The sequence below is a fragment of the Uranotaenia lowii genome, chromosome 2 (genome assembly GCF_029784155.1).
Source record: "Uranotaenia lowii strain MFRU-FL chromosome 2, ASM2978415v1, whole genome shotgun sequence".
In the NCBI taxonomy this organism is placed as follows: Eukaryota; Metazoa; Arthropoda; class Insecta; order Diptera; family Culicidae; genus Uranotaenia; species Uranotaenia lowii.
This window is the reverse complement of record NC_073692.1, coordinates 404,558,302-404,574,388: the sequence shown is the minus strand read 5'-3', so window position 1 is coordinate 404,574,388 and position 16,087 is coordinate 404,558,302. Positions and strand designations below refer to the sequence as shown.

The 16,087-nt window shown below is 33.8% G+C and overlaps 1 protein-coding gene across 1 annotated transcript in view; it reads left to right on the top strand.

The window, feature by feature from the left end:
* The window catches only part of LOC129746821 (uncharacterized), a 118,399-nt gene that overhangs the window by 21,662 nt on the left and 80,650 nt on the right, over positions 1 to 16,087 (top strand). Inside the window, exon 2 of the mRNA XM_055740708.1 lies at positions 12,006 to 12,031. The gene's annotated coding sequence lies outside the window, so the exon portion shown is untranslated. The remainder of the gene's footprint in view (positions 1 to 12,005; positions 12,032 to 16,087) is intronic.

The window sequence follows — 16,087 nt, the reverse complement described above, 5'->3', positions numbered from 1 at the left end:
CAATCAATTTCTTCCTGTGATTTTGATTTGATAGACAAGAATGGTCGTTTATAAGTACTGATTAGTATTTTATGCAATATTGTCGAGAAAATGTATCCCAATTACCATTTAAAAACATTCTAAATGTTGGAAGCGAAACGAAGCTCTACGGGATCAGCTAGTTTCATATGCTTCGAAATAGGTCGAAACAAGTAGAAGTGGATTGAAACGAATCCTTCTGCAGAACAACGACCTGACTAGTTTCGACCGAAATATTATTGGCCTGTTGAACAACTACCAGTTGACAGAAACCAATAGAAACAAATGTTCACCCACAATAGAACGAAGCTAACATGCAACTCGTCCGAGAGGCCTGAAACTCGGAACTCACCAATAGTCCCCCAGGAAAATAAAGAAAGCACTCGGAATACAGATTAAACTAACTAAGTGACTATCGTTCTTCCAGAATATCGGTATCTTGCTGAAACTGCGGTGAACCCCTTGCACTCATGGTGGATATCTAACGTACATTCAACATAAAAAACCGATAATTTACACCGAATATATGATGTAAGTTTTTCAATCAACTAGTTGGAAGGACAAGTAACCAAACTCGTTTCCTAGTTCGTTATTCATTTTCAAATGCATTTCAATACTTGGCATTCAAAAAAATATATTGTTCAAAGTAAAAAAAAGCTAATTCCAGGAACCAGAACCGAGGTCACCATGCGTGGGTTCGGACACTTTGCCATGTTATTTTTCGCCGTCGTCGTTCATCTCCTTGAACTTCAGCGACGGCAAAGGCAGCAGCAACGAACCTGCTGGGCGTCATTTATCTTGCCCTAAATGAGTGTCATCATTCAGCCCGCCATCAGTTCGCGGCTCCACTGCTGGGTGCAAATTTATTTTATTCAATTTTATCCCACTTTATTTTCGGAGTTTTTATTTTATTGGCGTATGTGAACAATTTATCTGAACGTTTAAGTACAGGCTTGTCACAAGCCGCTTGTGAATTACAATTATTGTTTTCTTATTTTATTATTATTGTAAAAATCATCTTTTGTGTAATCGTTGATGTTATTTGAAAATTTTAATCATCATTTTACCACGAAAAAATATTTAGTAAATTTCAATCTTTTTCCGTTTTGAAATATTTTTTTCAGTCAGCAATAAACTCAGTCATCATTACGTATATTGATTATGACAGAACTTATTTGCCTGATTATGTTGTTGAAACCTCTTGGACGGCACTTGAAGGTTTCTCGGAAAGAAAAAAAAATTGTGCCTCATTCTCACCTTTCATGTTGTGAATTGGAGGGAAGGCGACGACTTTACAGTACCAGTTTCGGTTGGAAAGTATCCATTGGTAGTGAGAACATAGGATTATGACGATGAGCGATCGTGATCGTACTGACAGGTGCGTTTCAATGTTGTTGACTGTTGAAGTAAAAAGGCCTATAGTGTAGTATTCGACTTGAAAAGAGAGCATGATTGTCCGTCCATGGGATTGAGTGGCGGCTCTGGTGAATGTTCTCTTCTGTTCAGTAAAATTATTTCGTCTTTTCGGGCCGAAAATGTCGAATAATAAAAATGGATTACAAACCCAGCGATGGTGAAGTGCGATATTTTTTTTAAAGAAGTCGGTGTGAATGATTGAAGTGTGGGAGGACCAACAGGTTTATTGTTGCAAAAGTATAAATCAGGTTCAAAACTTTTATTTTAGAGAAGGACAAACTTATACAACCGAATGATTCCAATGATTGTTAATTAAAGTAACGAACTTCTATCTCTGGATATATGAAAATTCTTAAACTTAATTTCAAATCATACTGGTGTAAGAAGATTTTGAATTTTTTTTCGAAAGACTTTATTTCTTCGAAGTAACCGTTTGATTTTTATAATTTGGAGAGTATGAACTAATTTTGGGTATATAGTCTGAGATACTGATCATCAATTTAAATGTCATCCAGAAGGAGACATGATACCAGAAAGAAAAAGAAAACTAATTTAAAAAAAGTCAGTTTGATTCTATTCAATTTTGTGTTTAAAAAGCGATTTTTTTTTGAAATTTTGAAGAAAATATTCATCATAGCTTGGAGCAGCTTAAAAAGTTTCAATGGGTTTCTTCGAACTATAGCCTTGAAAATATCCATCCATCCATGAAGCTATCTGTGCTGTTGGACAAGCAGTTGTCAAGAGCTAGATCTAAGAGAAGCTTAGAAACATGAAAAAGTTAGCAAGGACCTATATGTTCGAAACATAATCTTTTTGTTTGGTTCAAAAATTCTTGTTCCACGTGTTTTTAGATCTGAAAAAATTATTGGCAATCAGGTTCAAGAGTTACAATCATTCTAGATTGATTTTTAGAAATAAAAAATAAAAAGATTCTAAATAAGGCCGAAGAGACGAAGATAACATAAACCCTCATATTTAAACCTTATAATTTTTAGAAAAATTAATACAGAGTGAAAAATCATCAACCAAAAAAGGTCCTGAAAGACAAGCTACTTATTTAGCCACTGTGTTCTTGCACTTTTAGAAAAAGTTGTTAATTTTTCTTCCTCATATTGCATAAAGTTTTTTTTTAGAACAAACGTTATTTATGATCATAAAACTAAACTTCTATGAATTTCTAAGCGAAAGAATAATTGGGTTTGGGGGGGTTGAACAAACGAGCAGAAAATGGAGGCTGAGATGGTGTTTAAATTAAATCTATAAGACAAAACTAGAACAAGTTGTTTATTTAGTTATTAGTAAAATATAATAGTACAGTTCGTCTTCAATTTAGTAATGGTATTTCCAAGTCAATTTTGGTAATATATTTAGTACCAAAACTTGGGTATAATATAATAAATTAGTGTATTTTCTTTTCATATGACGTAAATATTGTATGAATTTTTTTTTATTTCGTCAAAAAGCGACTCAAGTTTTATTTGTTTTATTTAAACAACTTAGAGATCAACAGATACGTTTTGACTTTTAGGGAAGAATGACCCTGGATGTTAAACTCCCTTGAAATAAAGGGTTGACATTGTAAAAAGGGTTACGTGAAAAAACGAGGAGGTCAACCAAAAATTTGAACAAATCATCTCAAATGAACAATTTTCTTAAAATTTTTCAAATCAGAAGGACCATTGAATTTATATATTTATTTCTGAGATTTTCTCCTTTAGAGATTATTTATCCAGTTTCTGTTATTTCTAGCAGAACCTAAACCTAAAAAGGTTTTTTTTTAAGTTTTTGATCTAATTCGACGTTCAACTTCGAGTTGATAGTAATTCCTACACATATAGATAATTGACCATACTTAGAGCTATAATATTAGTCTACCGTGTTTTATTAGAACAATTTAATTTTATACATCTTTTACACTTTGGCTCTATACAATTTTTTGAACTTTTCACTGCTGTTTTCTTTTTTTGCTACATTATTTAAAAAATCTTTTTTTTTAATTCAAAATTTACTCATGATATTAAAACGATGTTGTGTGTATCTCTTTTTTTATCAGTTTTGAAATTTCCATTACAAACTATTTTCGTAACCTTATTTATTCTTCTTTTTTTTTTCCTGTTGTGGAGAGAGTCCACTGAGGCGTACAAGTCCAAGGTATACCCGCCTAGCATTTCACTAATGCTAAAACCGCCAGCCTTCATCATCAAAAGTCTGGAAGATTTTGAAAAAATGTCCGGAAAAGTCTGGATGGCGAACTTTATAGGTGTTGGGCCAGATCCCAACATTGCAGATGCTCTTTACTTGATATTACTTGATATTTGATATATACTGCTTTCCATTTTTAGGGATGTGGGAAAATGTGATACAAATGAACGAATGTTTTCAAGTAAAAGTTAACTGAAAAAAAATCAATATTTTTCTACGAATTTTAACTTTGATTTGGGGACTTACCCAATCATTTTCGGCTGATATGCAAAAACCATGTTAAATTTCTATATAAAGATTTTAAATAAATTTTTGTTATTGTTACGGTTTAGTTTTTTTTACCTAGCAAATCCAAAATTTTGACTGAACCGTTGGTTCAAAAGGTTGCTCACCCCTGGCATAGAACCTAGTTCGCCGATACTACCACAATAGGCATGAACATTATCTTTGAAATGAAATCAGAAGATTTGAAATATGCCCTAAGACGGCTAAGATATGAACGATCAAAATTTGCATGTTTTTCAGCGGGTGATCTCACACTTTTGGCCAGCAGTGTACTGAATAATCATCATACATTCTATACATGTTCAATACCTATTGTGGTAGTATCGGCAAACTAGGTTCTATACCAGGGCTGAGCAACCTCTTGAACCAACGGGTCAGTTTGAATTCAAAATTTTGGATTTGCTAGGTAAAAAAAAACTAAACCGTAACAATAACAAATATTTATTTAAAATCTTTAAAAAGAAATGGAACATGGTTTTTGCATATCAGCCGAAAATGATTGAGTACGTCCCCAAATCAAAGTTAAATTTCGTAGGAAAACTTTTTTTTTTAATTAACTTTTACTCGCAAACATTCGTTCTTCCAAACAAAGACATCATTTGTATCACATTTTCCCACATCCCTAAAAACGGAAATTTTTCAAGATTTTTCTACCATGCACAAAACATTTAACTTGTTTCCATATTAAAATCTTTTTTTCTTTCAACCGAGACGTTAGCTACTCATTACTTTCATTCAAAAGTCGTCTGTAGCTATGTATTCATATAACAACAATTACTAAAAAAGAGAGAGATATTTTTTATTTTTGTGGTTCAAATTCACTGATCAAAATTTTGGTTTTCTGTATTTATTTCTAAATAATCTTTCCCTAGTTAAAAATTTGCCCTCGAAAGCGTGATTTTCCTGCAATTGGGGTGATTTTTTTTAAATGTAACATGTTGATCAAATTTTCTGATATCCTGAAAATAACAAAAAATTTACAGATTCCCAAGCAAATTTTTATCAAAGAAGATTTCAAATTCTTTATTGTTAATTTTTTTTAAAACATTTATAGACAGATTTTATAACTTTAATTTAAGTGCTACTGAGATAAGATTTCTAACGCTTTTTCAAGAAAATATCTTAACGTTGTTTATATGAATTGTTATTAACCAAGTGAAAAGACTGAATTGGTCAACGTTTGGTATAACATAAAAGAAAATTTTCACAGATTTTTTGGATCAAATACAAAATAATTAAATGGGTTATGTCAAGAACATAGATTTTTTTTAGCAATGCTTAGTTAAAATTAAATTATCAACGAAACTAGCGTTTTTGTCAAATTTGTCAAAAAAATTATATTTTCAAAAAATGTATGCTGAGTTATTTTATAATACAACTTTATCTTTGACATAAATATATCAAAATCACCATGATATGCTTAGTTATATTCTTTCGATTTTGCCATAAGTTATTGATTTTGATTTTAAAAGCGATCAATACAAATAAGGAAAATTTTATTTTAAATTAGAAAAAGAATCCAACATTACGTTTCTGACAATGCACTTTAATGCATTTATCCCTTAGAAAAACACATTGGATGTTATTATTTCTGGAAAAAGTCACCAATCTGAATGATTGTGGGATAAATCCAAACAAAAACAAGTGAAGTACATATCAAGTCATCGCCATATCAACTATTTCTAGTTTATAGTTTGGAACTTTATGATAACTAACGATCTATCGCAGGAAAAATTCGAGAAAATAAATCAATTCAGAAATGGGGTCTCGAGGGCAGCGGCTTGCTCATCCCTGTTATATGCTTAACTCTTTGCTTTACATCTATCTGCTTAGCATTCCTCACGTTTCAATTACTATTTTGATGTATTTCCGGTTATTTTACTACGAAAAATTTTTTTTGTAAAAAAATATATCCAAACTCAAAAGTCTGGAAATGTCTGGAAAAAAATTTAAAAGTCTGGGAGTCTGGAACCCTAAAAAAGTCTTATGAAAGTCCAAAAAGTATGATGCAAAATGATGAAACATAGATTTGAGGCTGAGTTTGAATCCAAAAAGCAGGTTGGAATTCAAAAATACTAATTTAATAGTCAAACAATATTTCTCTAGTTTTAAGTCATAGATGGCAGCACTATCTTGCCATTTAACCAAATTTATGCCCATTTTCTAATATCCGGGATTAATTGGGGAGTGCTGGAGGATTTTGGTCAAGAAATAAATACATGTACCGTGTGAACGTTTTGGAAATTCTAAAAACACTAAATCCAAAAAATAAGAATAGCATCAAGGTCACTAAAAGTGAATTTTTTGGACCGATTATCAGAATAAAGTTGTACTTTGCGATGGAGCTTGATGGACCAGACGACTAGCAGTATTATTGGTATGATTTGCAATTGAATCGGAAGTTGAGATGCGCAGGAATTTTAACGGTTGTACATTTTTGTACTGGTGATTCTTTTGCAAATCCGGAAAAGCTTTCTGCAGCGTGAGCTTCAACAAAACTGTGATCGGAAAAATACCTCAAAATAATGAATATGGGCCTAAATAAACCTAGAAAATCATTATTGAGACTAAATTTGGTTTTAACTGCAAGATAGTGCTGCCATCTACGACTTGAAACCAGAAAAAGTGTGGTTGACTGAGCAAAATCAAAGTTTTTTATTTCCAACCTATTTTTTCCTGATTCAACCTATTTTTTCCTAATTCCGAATGTTTGTTTCATCATTTCACGTCATTTTAATGAAGAAACTAAGTAGTTTGATAAAGAATTACATCTCAAATATCAAATTCCTTAACGCTAGAGAAGCATCTCTTAAAACCCCCTTTTAAACCCTTTGAAAACGTTTGGAATTTTGGAAAACTCCTTAAAATGCAGTTATCTATTCAAATAATTCGAAGAAGCATTATGGTTCACTTTTACACGGTAAATTTTTAAAATTAATCTTGTTTTTGTTGAAAAACTCAAGTGGTGCTATTCTTATTTCGCACCCCTTTTTCACATTTTTGGACATCAACGCCAATTGCTACGTCCAAAAAAATTAAACTTATGCTTGATTTATCCGTTAAGTAATTCAGAACAAAATGTAGCAGAAAATTTTCGTTATTTTCAATCATTCATATTTTAACAAGCAAAACACATAGTGGCGCTATTCTTACTTCGCTCACTGTAGGATAAGGTTGCCAGAATTTTTTCCACTCCCATCCGGGCCTAGCAATTCCGGGCATTTTTTCAAAAAAACCTGTCAAAATCCGGGCATGAATTTCATTTTCTCAAATCCAAAAACCAGGCAAAAACCGGGCAAAATTTAGGTGTAATTTACATAAAAGCAAAGAAAAAATGCAAAAAAAATAAAATTAATATTTTATTAATGTAATTGCAGACTTCCAAAAACTTTTTGGAACACTTAAATATTCAAAGGTTTATAAACGTAAATCAGCGAAATTATTTGAAACAACCGTTGAAAATTTCCATACCGTTAATCGATTCTGGTGAAACTTACTCAAAAACTTTGATTTTTTTTGGTTTCTTTGTGAAAATTGTGAAAAAATCCGGGCAATATCCGGACTTTTTTTACGATATCCGGGCAACCGGGCCGGACCGGACTTTATCGAAATTTTGCTTCAAATATCCGGGCAAACCCGGATAAAACCGGGCAATCTGGCAAGCTTACTGTAGGACTATTGGAAACTTCGACCAAGTGGGGTAGAAAGAAGGTGATTCGATCCGTCAAATTTCAGAATCAGTCATGTTGCGTTTGATTACATTTATTCCATAGAATAGCTGAGACCTGTGCTTGCCTATTCATTTTAACGCACTGCTAGTTTGTTAACAATGATAAAGAGCATCATCCTACCTCAGCGCACTCTCCTTATATTCCTAACTGAATGAAAGTTTGGGAAGTAGATAATAACGTTGGAAATGCATTTAAAATTGCTTAAAATAATGAAAATCAGTCTTTTTGTGGGGCAAACCCCTCTGGAGTATATAAAGCATCCTAATAAACAAAAGCCTACGAGTTGTATAGAACTTGAAAAGTTCACACATATACAATTAATCTACACATCTATTCACACTTACCCACATTTTACAAAAACAGCACATATGGTTTTCACTTATTGATTTCTTTCGGTGGGTGAAATAACTTTTCAAATTAACGCAAGGTTTCTAGTTTCTTTTCTTCACCCATCATCAGACGTCTAACAATGTTTACTTTTATTAGAAACATTAAGGGTGTTTAAAAAGATTACATTTTCTGAAAATAACAACACTTCACATGACTTTTTGTTGTTCTGTTATGTTCATCAAACACAAATACCATTTCCCTGATGATGGGGATTATGGTGGATAATGTGACTTCCTAAAGCAACTTCCAATGCATTTTTTTTTATCATTTCTGCTATCCAGATACCCTCTTTTTGTTGACGCTTTCAATCAAAACAAGTTCTGACGAAATTATAAAAAAAGACAAGCTCTTTGAGATGAATTTCTTGTTACACTTTGTGGCAGAGGTGCCCGATTTACTCCACCTGAAGTTGCTGATTTTTCCCCTCGTTAATAAGTTAACGTAAAAACAGGTTTTAACACTAATTGAAGTGAAAATTATTATTGAAAACAGATACTTTTGTAGAAAAGAGGGGTCTCCCTTCGCCCCGGAGGCTTGTTATAACCTTATTCACCCTACAGTTTTGTTAAATTTTGCAAAAAATAAAAATACCTACTTACTGTCTAAAACAAGAGTTTTTAACATATTTGATTGTTGCGAAGCTGGCCTAACGTTCTAGTACCGATATCGTAAACAACCTTTTGAAACATTTCCATCTCAGAAATAGTTCTTTCATCAACGCTGGACAAGGCTGAAATTTTGATAGCAATTTTACGATCATCATCCTACGTTCGCAACCAGTTGTAGGAAAAGATAGTCTTTTGAACCGGTCACCAACCAAATGGCAGTGACAAGCGCTCCAATCATGAAAGACCATCCGTGTTCAACCATGAAATCGTGTCTATTTTTACGCTTATTTTCGCTAAACAAGGTGGGTTTGGTATTGTTGTGTTTTGGAGGGGTGGGTTGAGCTCAGAACAGAACAAAATTGAGGAGGGGGGGATTGATCACTATAAAACGAAACAATTACCCACCAAACGAAATTGAAATTCTGTTCTCTGGTTGTCCCAGGCTCGGCCATCCAGCGAGCGACGAGTTCCGGTCCAGATGGTATTTGGTGCGTTCGTTCTTCTTTAAAGTTCGTCAATTTATTTTGCATAACTCTGCCTAAATAGAGTTCGAAGCTCTCCTCGCTCAGAATGGAGCACCCGATTGTTCTAAAAACACGGCATTTGTCGGGGTCGGTTTCGAGTCACGGTAGAATATTTTAAACGTCAACCAACTCATTTTATAGCAGCGCTGCTGCTCAAATTATGGCATTAGAAGTGTGGGAGTCACCCGGCCGTTCGGCGTTTGGAGGAAATAGTCCACCCACGCTGCTTTCCGCAGGGGGACACCCGCAAGAGAAATGAAGCGAATCAGCTGCCTGCTGATTGCCGACTTCCTGCCCGCACGTTCTCCTTTTCAAAGAACTTTTAAGAACTAACGACGACGACAACGGGCGAGTGATCAAGCGTGACTGACCGTCAAATGAGCTAACCAAGACGATTCGAAGTTTGTTCGTTCTTCTACTTAAAGTAAGTATAATACGGGGGCGCCCCGTGCCACCTCTTTTGGGGTTAAACTTTTTCATCCGCTCTTTCCATACATTAGATGGAAGAAGCTTCTGTTCTGGTTAGGTCTTGCAAAAGTTCTAAGATTCCGTACGTTCGTTCTAGAATGACGTAGGCAAAATTGGAGGAAGGAACCTTTGAATTGTTCCGTCCCGTGCTTTTGACGGCTGAAGGTTACTCGTTGACAGATGACAGAAGTCGATAAGTTAGTTGTGTGTATGTGTAGTCTGATTTGGGAGGCGCGGATTGTCCATAAGTCGTCTCTTGTAGTAATAGGATCGTGTAATTGGATTTGGTGCGGCGGCGGCGACGACGTTGACCTTGAGCGATGTAACCCGTACAATGGGATTGGGTGAGCTTTCCTGAATTACACACAGTCGGAAGGTGTGATCTGAACCATGTAGCTGAATCAGAACTTTAGGAACGAACAATGCGCGCATACCGAAATCTATGACTGCACAATTTTGTTCGATGGGTGTGGCTGCCTCGAAGGTATGAATAATGTTGTTCAAAGAGCTGCGTTCGGCGTTTTAGTTATTCTGTCCGATACAGTTTAGTTTGATGTCACCTGTAAGTACATACAGTATGACCCATAAAAAATGCGAAAATTTTTGGGATGTTTTTGACGATTTTTGAAATTTTTTTCGTGGGTGTATTAGCTCCAAACTTTATCTGTAAGTTGATGGACGTAAACAATGCAGTAGTACAGTACACGCTCCTTTTTTCAAACTCAAAATAAAGTTATTTTGGGTCAAAACAGCACTTTAGTGGCAGCACTCAGCTTTGAGTTCCACTGGACAAACTCAAAACTAAGTTCTGATAGGCATACTTAAAATTAAGTTCGGCAGTCGAACTTGATACAGATTTTCGCATTTTTTTTATGAGTCATACTATATGTTGATTGTTTCAATTCCTCCTACCATGTACTACCTCAATAGAACGATTCCATAGATTTCTCACTCGTACTATCGCGTGTGGTCAACGAAGCGTAAAATTGCTACTTAGCTAATTTGGTTATGCTTCTTCTTTTGGTTTTGTGAATATTTTCCAAATGATTGATGATGTTCAGCTTTGATGGCAGTTTACGGTGATATAATCAAGTGAGTGAGATTCCGAAAAAATGACAAAAATGACAAAAATAACAAAAATGACAAAAATGACAAAAAAGACAAAAATGACAAAAATGACAAAAATGACAAAAATGACAAAAATGACAAAAATGACAAAAATGACAAAAATGACAAAAATGACAAAAATGACAAAAATGACAAAAATGACAAAAATGACAAAAATGACAAAAATGACAAAAATGACAAAAATGACAAAAATGACAAAAATGACAAAAATGACAAAAATGACAAAAATGACAAAAATGACAAAAATGACAAAAATGACAAAAATGACAAAAATGACAAAAATGACAAAAATGACAAAAATGACAAAAATGACAAAAATGACAAAAATGACAAAAATGACAAAAATGACAAAAATGACAAAAATGACAAAAATGACAAAAATGACAAAAATGACAAAAATGACAAAAATGACAAAAATGACAAAAATGACAAAAATGACAAAAATGACAAAAATGACAAAAATGACAAAAATGACAAAAATGACAAAAATGACAAAAATGACAAAAATGACAAAAATGACAAAAATGACAAAATGACAAAAATGACAAAAATGACAAAATTGACAAAAATGACAAAAATGACAAAAATGACAAAAATGACAAAAATGACAAAAATGACAAAAATGACAAAAATGACAAAAATGACAAAAATGACAAAAATGACAAAAATGACAAAAATGACAAAAATGACAAAAATGACAAAAATGACAAAAATGACAAAAATGACAAAAATGACAAAAATGACAAAAAAGACAAAAATGACAAAAATGACAAAAATGACAAAAATGACAAAAATGACAAAAATGACAAAAATGACAAAAATGACAAAAATGACAAAAATGACAAAAATGACAAAAATGACAAAACATTACAAAAAAATGCCAAAATTTTGTCACCTTCCATTCTGGTCATTTTTGTTTCGTATGAAAGGTCGAACGATTTAAGCCATTTAAGAATATTAATTAAAAAACTATTCAAAGCACTCATAAATCATAAGCTCATGAAATGCACGAAATTAGAGAGTCTTAAACTTTTGTCACATAAATCTCTGTTAATTGTCTTTTTTATCTGATCACAGCTTTTTTTCGGAGATACGAGTATCAAATCCAATTCGAGAGTTATTTTTGTTAATTAGTAAAAGAAAACATTTCAAACATTTTAGAATTTATGGTCAATTGCCTGTCACTTCAATAACACCATTAACCGAATATCTACATTTTTTCCTTCCTTTTTCAGATCACTCCAAACACTGAGAGCTTTTGGTAAGTAAACCACACGCATTGCTTCCCTGACCATTCAAATCGGCTTGGTTCCGTGATTTATGAACACCAGGAAATGTTTCCCAAAAGATTGTTTTTATTAAGACATTCAAACCTCCCAAAAACAGACAGCCAAACAACGTTGCAAATGGCACCGTAATTGCCGTCCTGCTGATTCTCTTGGGCCAGCGCGCACCCAAAAATTCAATCCGAAAATGAATGAATACTTCATATACTGCTTTCGTACACCCTGTAGATCTATTCGCGCATGTCCTTATTTGCATCGTCTGTCATGTAACTGACAATTTTCATTATCCCACGCGGGGAGACAGAGAGTAAAAGAAAAAAAAAATACATTCAAAAAAACTAAACTCAACAATCCACGGGGTGATTTATGGCAGCCTGCTCGTGGAGTGTTTGTGATTTTAGCTGCTTTTTTAACTTCACTCTAGGCTGGAACAAAACAAAAACAAAGAAGTGAAATTAAAAACCCTTTCCGTGAATTGAATTCCTTTTGCCTGTTTCTTCAACAGCAGCTCCTCGCAAATTCATTCATATCTTTGTGTCGAATTAGCGATTTCGGTCATCATCGAATGTGGCCGGTTTGGTATCGATGATTAATTAAATAGCAAGCAATGTATCGGTCACAGACATGCGGATAGTATTCGTGGATCGTGTTCGTTCATTCAATTACCTACTACATCTTAAAAGTCAGAGTAGTGAAATTTACCCTTTAGTGTTTATCAATTTCTTCAATAATTCGCAAGAATTTCTTTTGAACTTGTGTTTATTTATAAACTGTTTTAAAATAATTATTAGGGGAAAGTCGGGTTAGACGGACACCCTAAGGTAAAATCGCATTAGAAAACCAGTTATTGCTTTTTTCATCGCAGTCTTTGGTCAGATGAGTAGTTTAGGTTGTTTGCTATCATATTAACCATTGGCATTAGTAAATTTTCTTCATCAAGACTGTTTTATAGCAATCTTAAACATGCTTGCAAATAAAAGTTTTTTAAAACGGTCGGGTAAAACGGACACTGCGTAAAAAAGGTAGATATTGCCGAAAAAAATTCTGTACTAGTACATATTTTTGTGAAATAGTCATTTGAGAATGTTTTTAAACCAAAATGGAACCAACTGGTCCGAATCCGGTTGCGGAACAGTTTGGGTTTCGTAATTCCGTTTTAATAGGGCTGTTTTCACCCGAGTTAAACTTTTAGCTGTTTTTATGGCCTGTTTGAGATAGTGAGTACTTTTTGAAAGACAATTGCACTTGCCAAGGTCTTCTGAAAGCATACGGAGGATCAAATCGATAAACAACTTGAAATATCTGGAAAAAACTTATGTGTCCGTTTTACCCAGCCTTGAAGTGTCCGTCTTACCCGACCTAGCAACTTTTTTTTTCAAGACGTTTGTTGCTCAAGCCCGTTGACCAAAATTCGTTGGTTTTCCTCCAGATGGTCAATGAGAAGCCTAATAAAGATCCGCGAGTTATGGACAATTTTCTGAGTAGAGAAAATTACATCGAATGGTACAGCCTGAAAGTTTTTGTTTGTTTTGTTTACTATTCTGAGACTTTGCTTGCTGTAAATCAACAAAGGGTCTCGAAAGTGTTAATTCACCTAGGAAAACATATTCCCATCATAAGATTATTGAAGCTTATTTACGATTTTCGTTTAGTAGTTTTATATATTTTTCAATAGTGAACCAAGTTACTGTTAACCAAAATTTAAACAGTAGTTTGTTGAAAAACTAAAAAATTGAATCATATTAGTTTTTTTATGATATTTATTTAATCTGATAGGTTAAACGCCATAACTAGACGTCATCGAAATTTAAACATTGTTTCTTTATGTCAAAACATTATGGCACATCTAACACAACATAATTTTTCAAGATTTAGTAGACATTAGAAAGTGTAAAGTTTCAGCTACAAACTCAACCATTTTAAAAAAAGACATACACCGTCTTAGCCAATTTAGGCTTTACAGACTGAATACATGACGTGGACAACTTAAGATTAACATTTAACACCCAGTACCGAGATGGGAATCGAACCCATGCCATCAGTGGACCAGCGATTACCGTCTAACCACGCTAACCACTCGACCACCGAGACGTACATGCTGATACATATGTGGCTGATACAACTAAAATTTAGTAGGTACCTTCTTGGTGTATGGCAAAAATCAGTCAAAATCGCTTAATAAACGTAAGGACATACCAAAGTCTTCCTCTTCTTCTGATTCTAGGTTTAGCAAGACTCGGAACTGATTTTTTGACTAAGGTTTTTTTTTCCAAACTCCAACAAACACTTTGTTTTGTTAATAACTTTTGAATGCATGGATGGAAATTTATAAAATTTTCAGTGAAGCTACCTAGTAATATATTGTATACGGTATATTTGGGGACATTTTTTCAAGTGGTTTTTGAGATAGCGTCCAATACAGAAGCTCATCGACAAATTTTTTTGGGCAGGATGGAGAAAAATGCTGGAAAGTCCCAGTGGGAGACCTAAAAACAGCTGAAAATCAACTATCCGACCAAATCTAATATGGCAAAACGTCCAGGTTGTCCTGAATAATCTAACAGTGAGCTGAAATTTGAATAAAAATGATTATGATTGATTTCATGAATTTAAGGAATGTGAAAGGTTTTATCAAGCATAGTTCGAAAATTTCAAGGAAGTGATAAAAAAGATCAATTATTCTTACTGGTTCGTATAGCTAACTAATAAACAGGCCTGATTCAACTTCTATAAGGTACAGAAGCAGCTCAGGGGTAAAATAAACAAAATACGGTGGTCAAATCGTGCGCAAAATTTTTGGACGCTAGCTGGGAGAAATTTTGAAAAATTTCGTAATATACAATAAAACGAACTCTTTAGCGGTCACCTGGTAGGTTTCGGAATCTAGTATCGGTAGTCGGAAACTTTTCGTTGACAAATCTCGTCTGTATTTTACGGAAACAAACACGGAGAAAAATTTAAAAAAATTGATGTCTAGTGCTTGAAGAGGTTAACGATCCGTGGAAACTGCAAATCACTCAGTATTTCATAACGATAGACACGATGAAAGGCTAAAAATACAAAAAAGACTGCCTCCAAATGCTACCATTTTCTCTACAAAGCACTTCAATGAGTCCCACAAAGATTCATCTCTGTTTTAACCGGATCTGGAATCGTGTCAGTTCGCAAATCAAATACGTTGTTTTTGTGCCGAAGGAAGACAATCGGCTAAATTTGTTATAACTTCGATCAAATAAAATTTTTTGAGTTGTTTTGAAGGTCAAGCTTCAGGAAACAGAACACGTAATAACAAAAAGCCTTGATTTGAAAAAAGGGTGTTTCATAGTATGCATTCCCCAGCAACCAAAAGTTCTGATAACATTCCCCTATCAGGTATGATCAGCTTATTAGAGTATGCTGATTTGCTAATACAACTTCTTATCAGCTGAATTTTTAAGTAGCTAAACGAACTCTAAAGTTGATAAAAAGTTCGCATAAATTGCTAAACAACTACAAACCAGCTTCAAAAAGCACTTTTATAAGCAGCACAAAAAATCGAAAAAAAATTCTCTTCGCTCCTTCAATGCCTTCTCAAGTCCGCTGCTAATTTGATTCATATTTATCAACCATATTTGTTATTAACTGACATCTAAATAACATGTTCTTATCAAGCCTCGAACCCGGGCTCACTGCTGAAAATCGAGCTCCATACTTGCTGCTCTATATGAACATCATGAGTAGGCAACGATTTTACTAGATGTGATGATTTTCTTCAAAACGACTTTCAGGTTCTTAATTTTTACTTTATTCCCATTTTTAAGTTGTTGAAAAGTTCTTCTGGAACTTAATGTGTACTTATTGTCGTTTCCCAAGTAACGATGTGTTCATTTATGCAAACACGTGTTTAAGTTCGAAACAAGTAGAATTAAGCCTTTAAATCTACTTCAAAGTTCCTATATTGCGAAGTTGCTTTTGAACGCCGGTTGGGACTCATAAATAAAAACTTTCAAGTTTACAAAAGAGTACAACAATGATATAGAGCTGTACAAAAA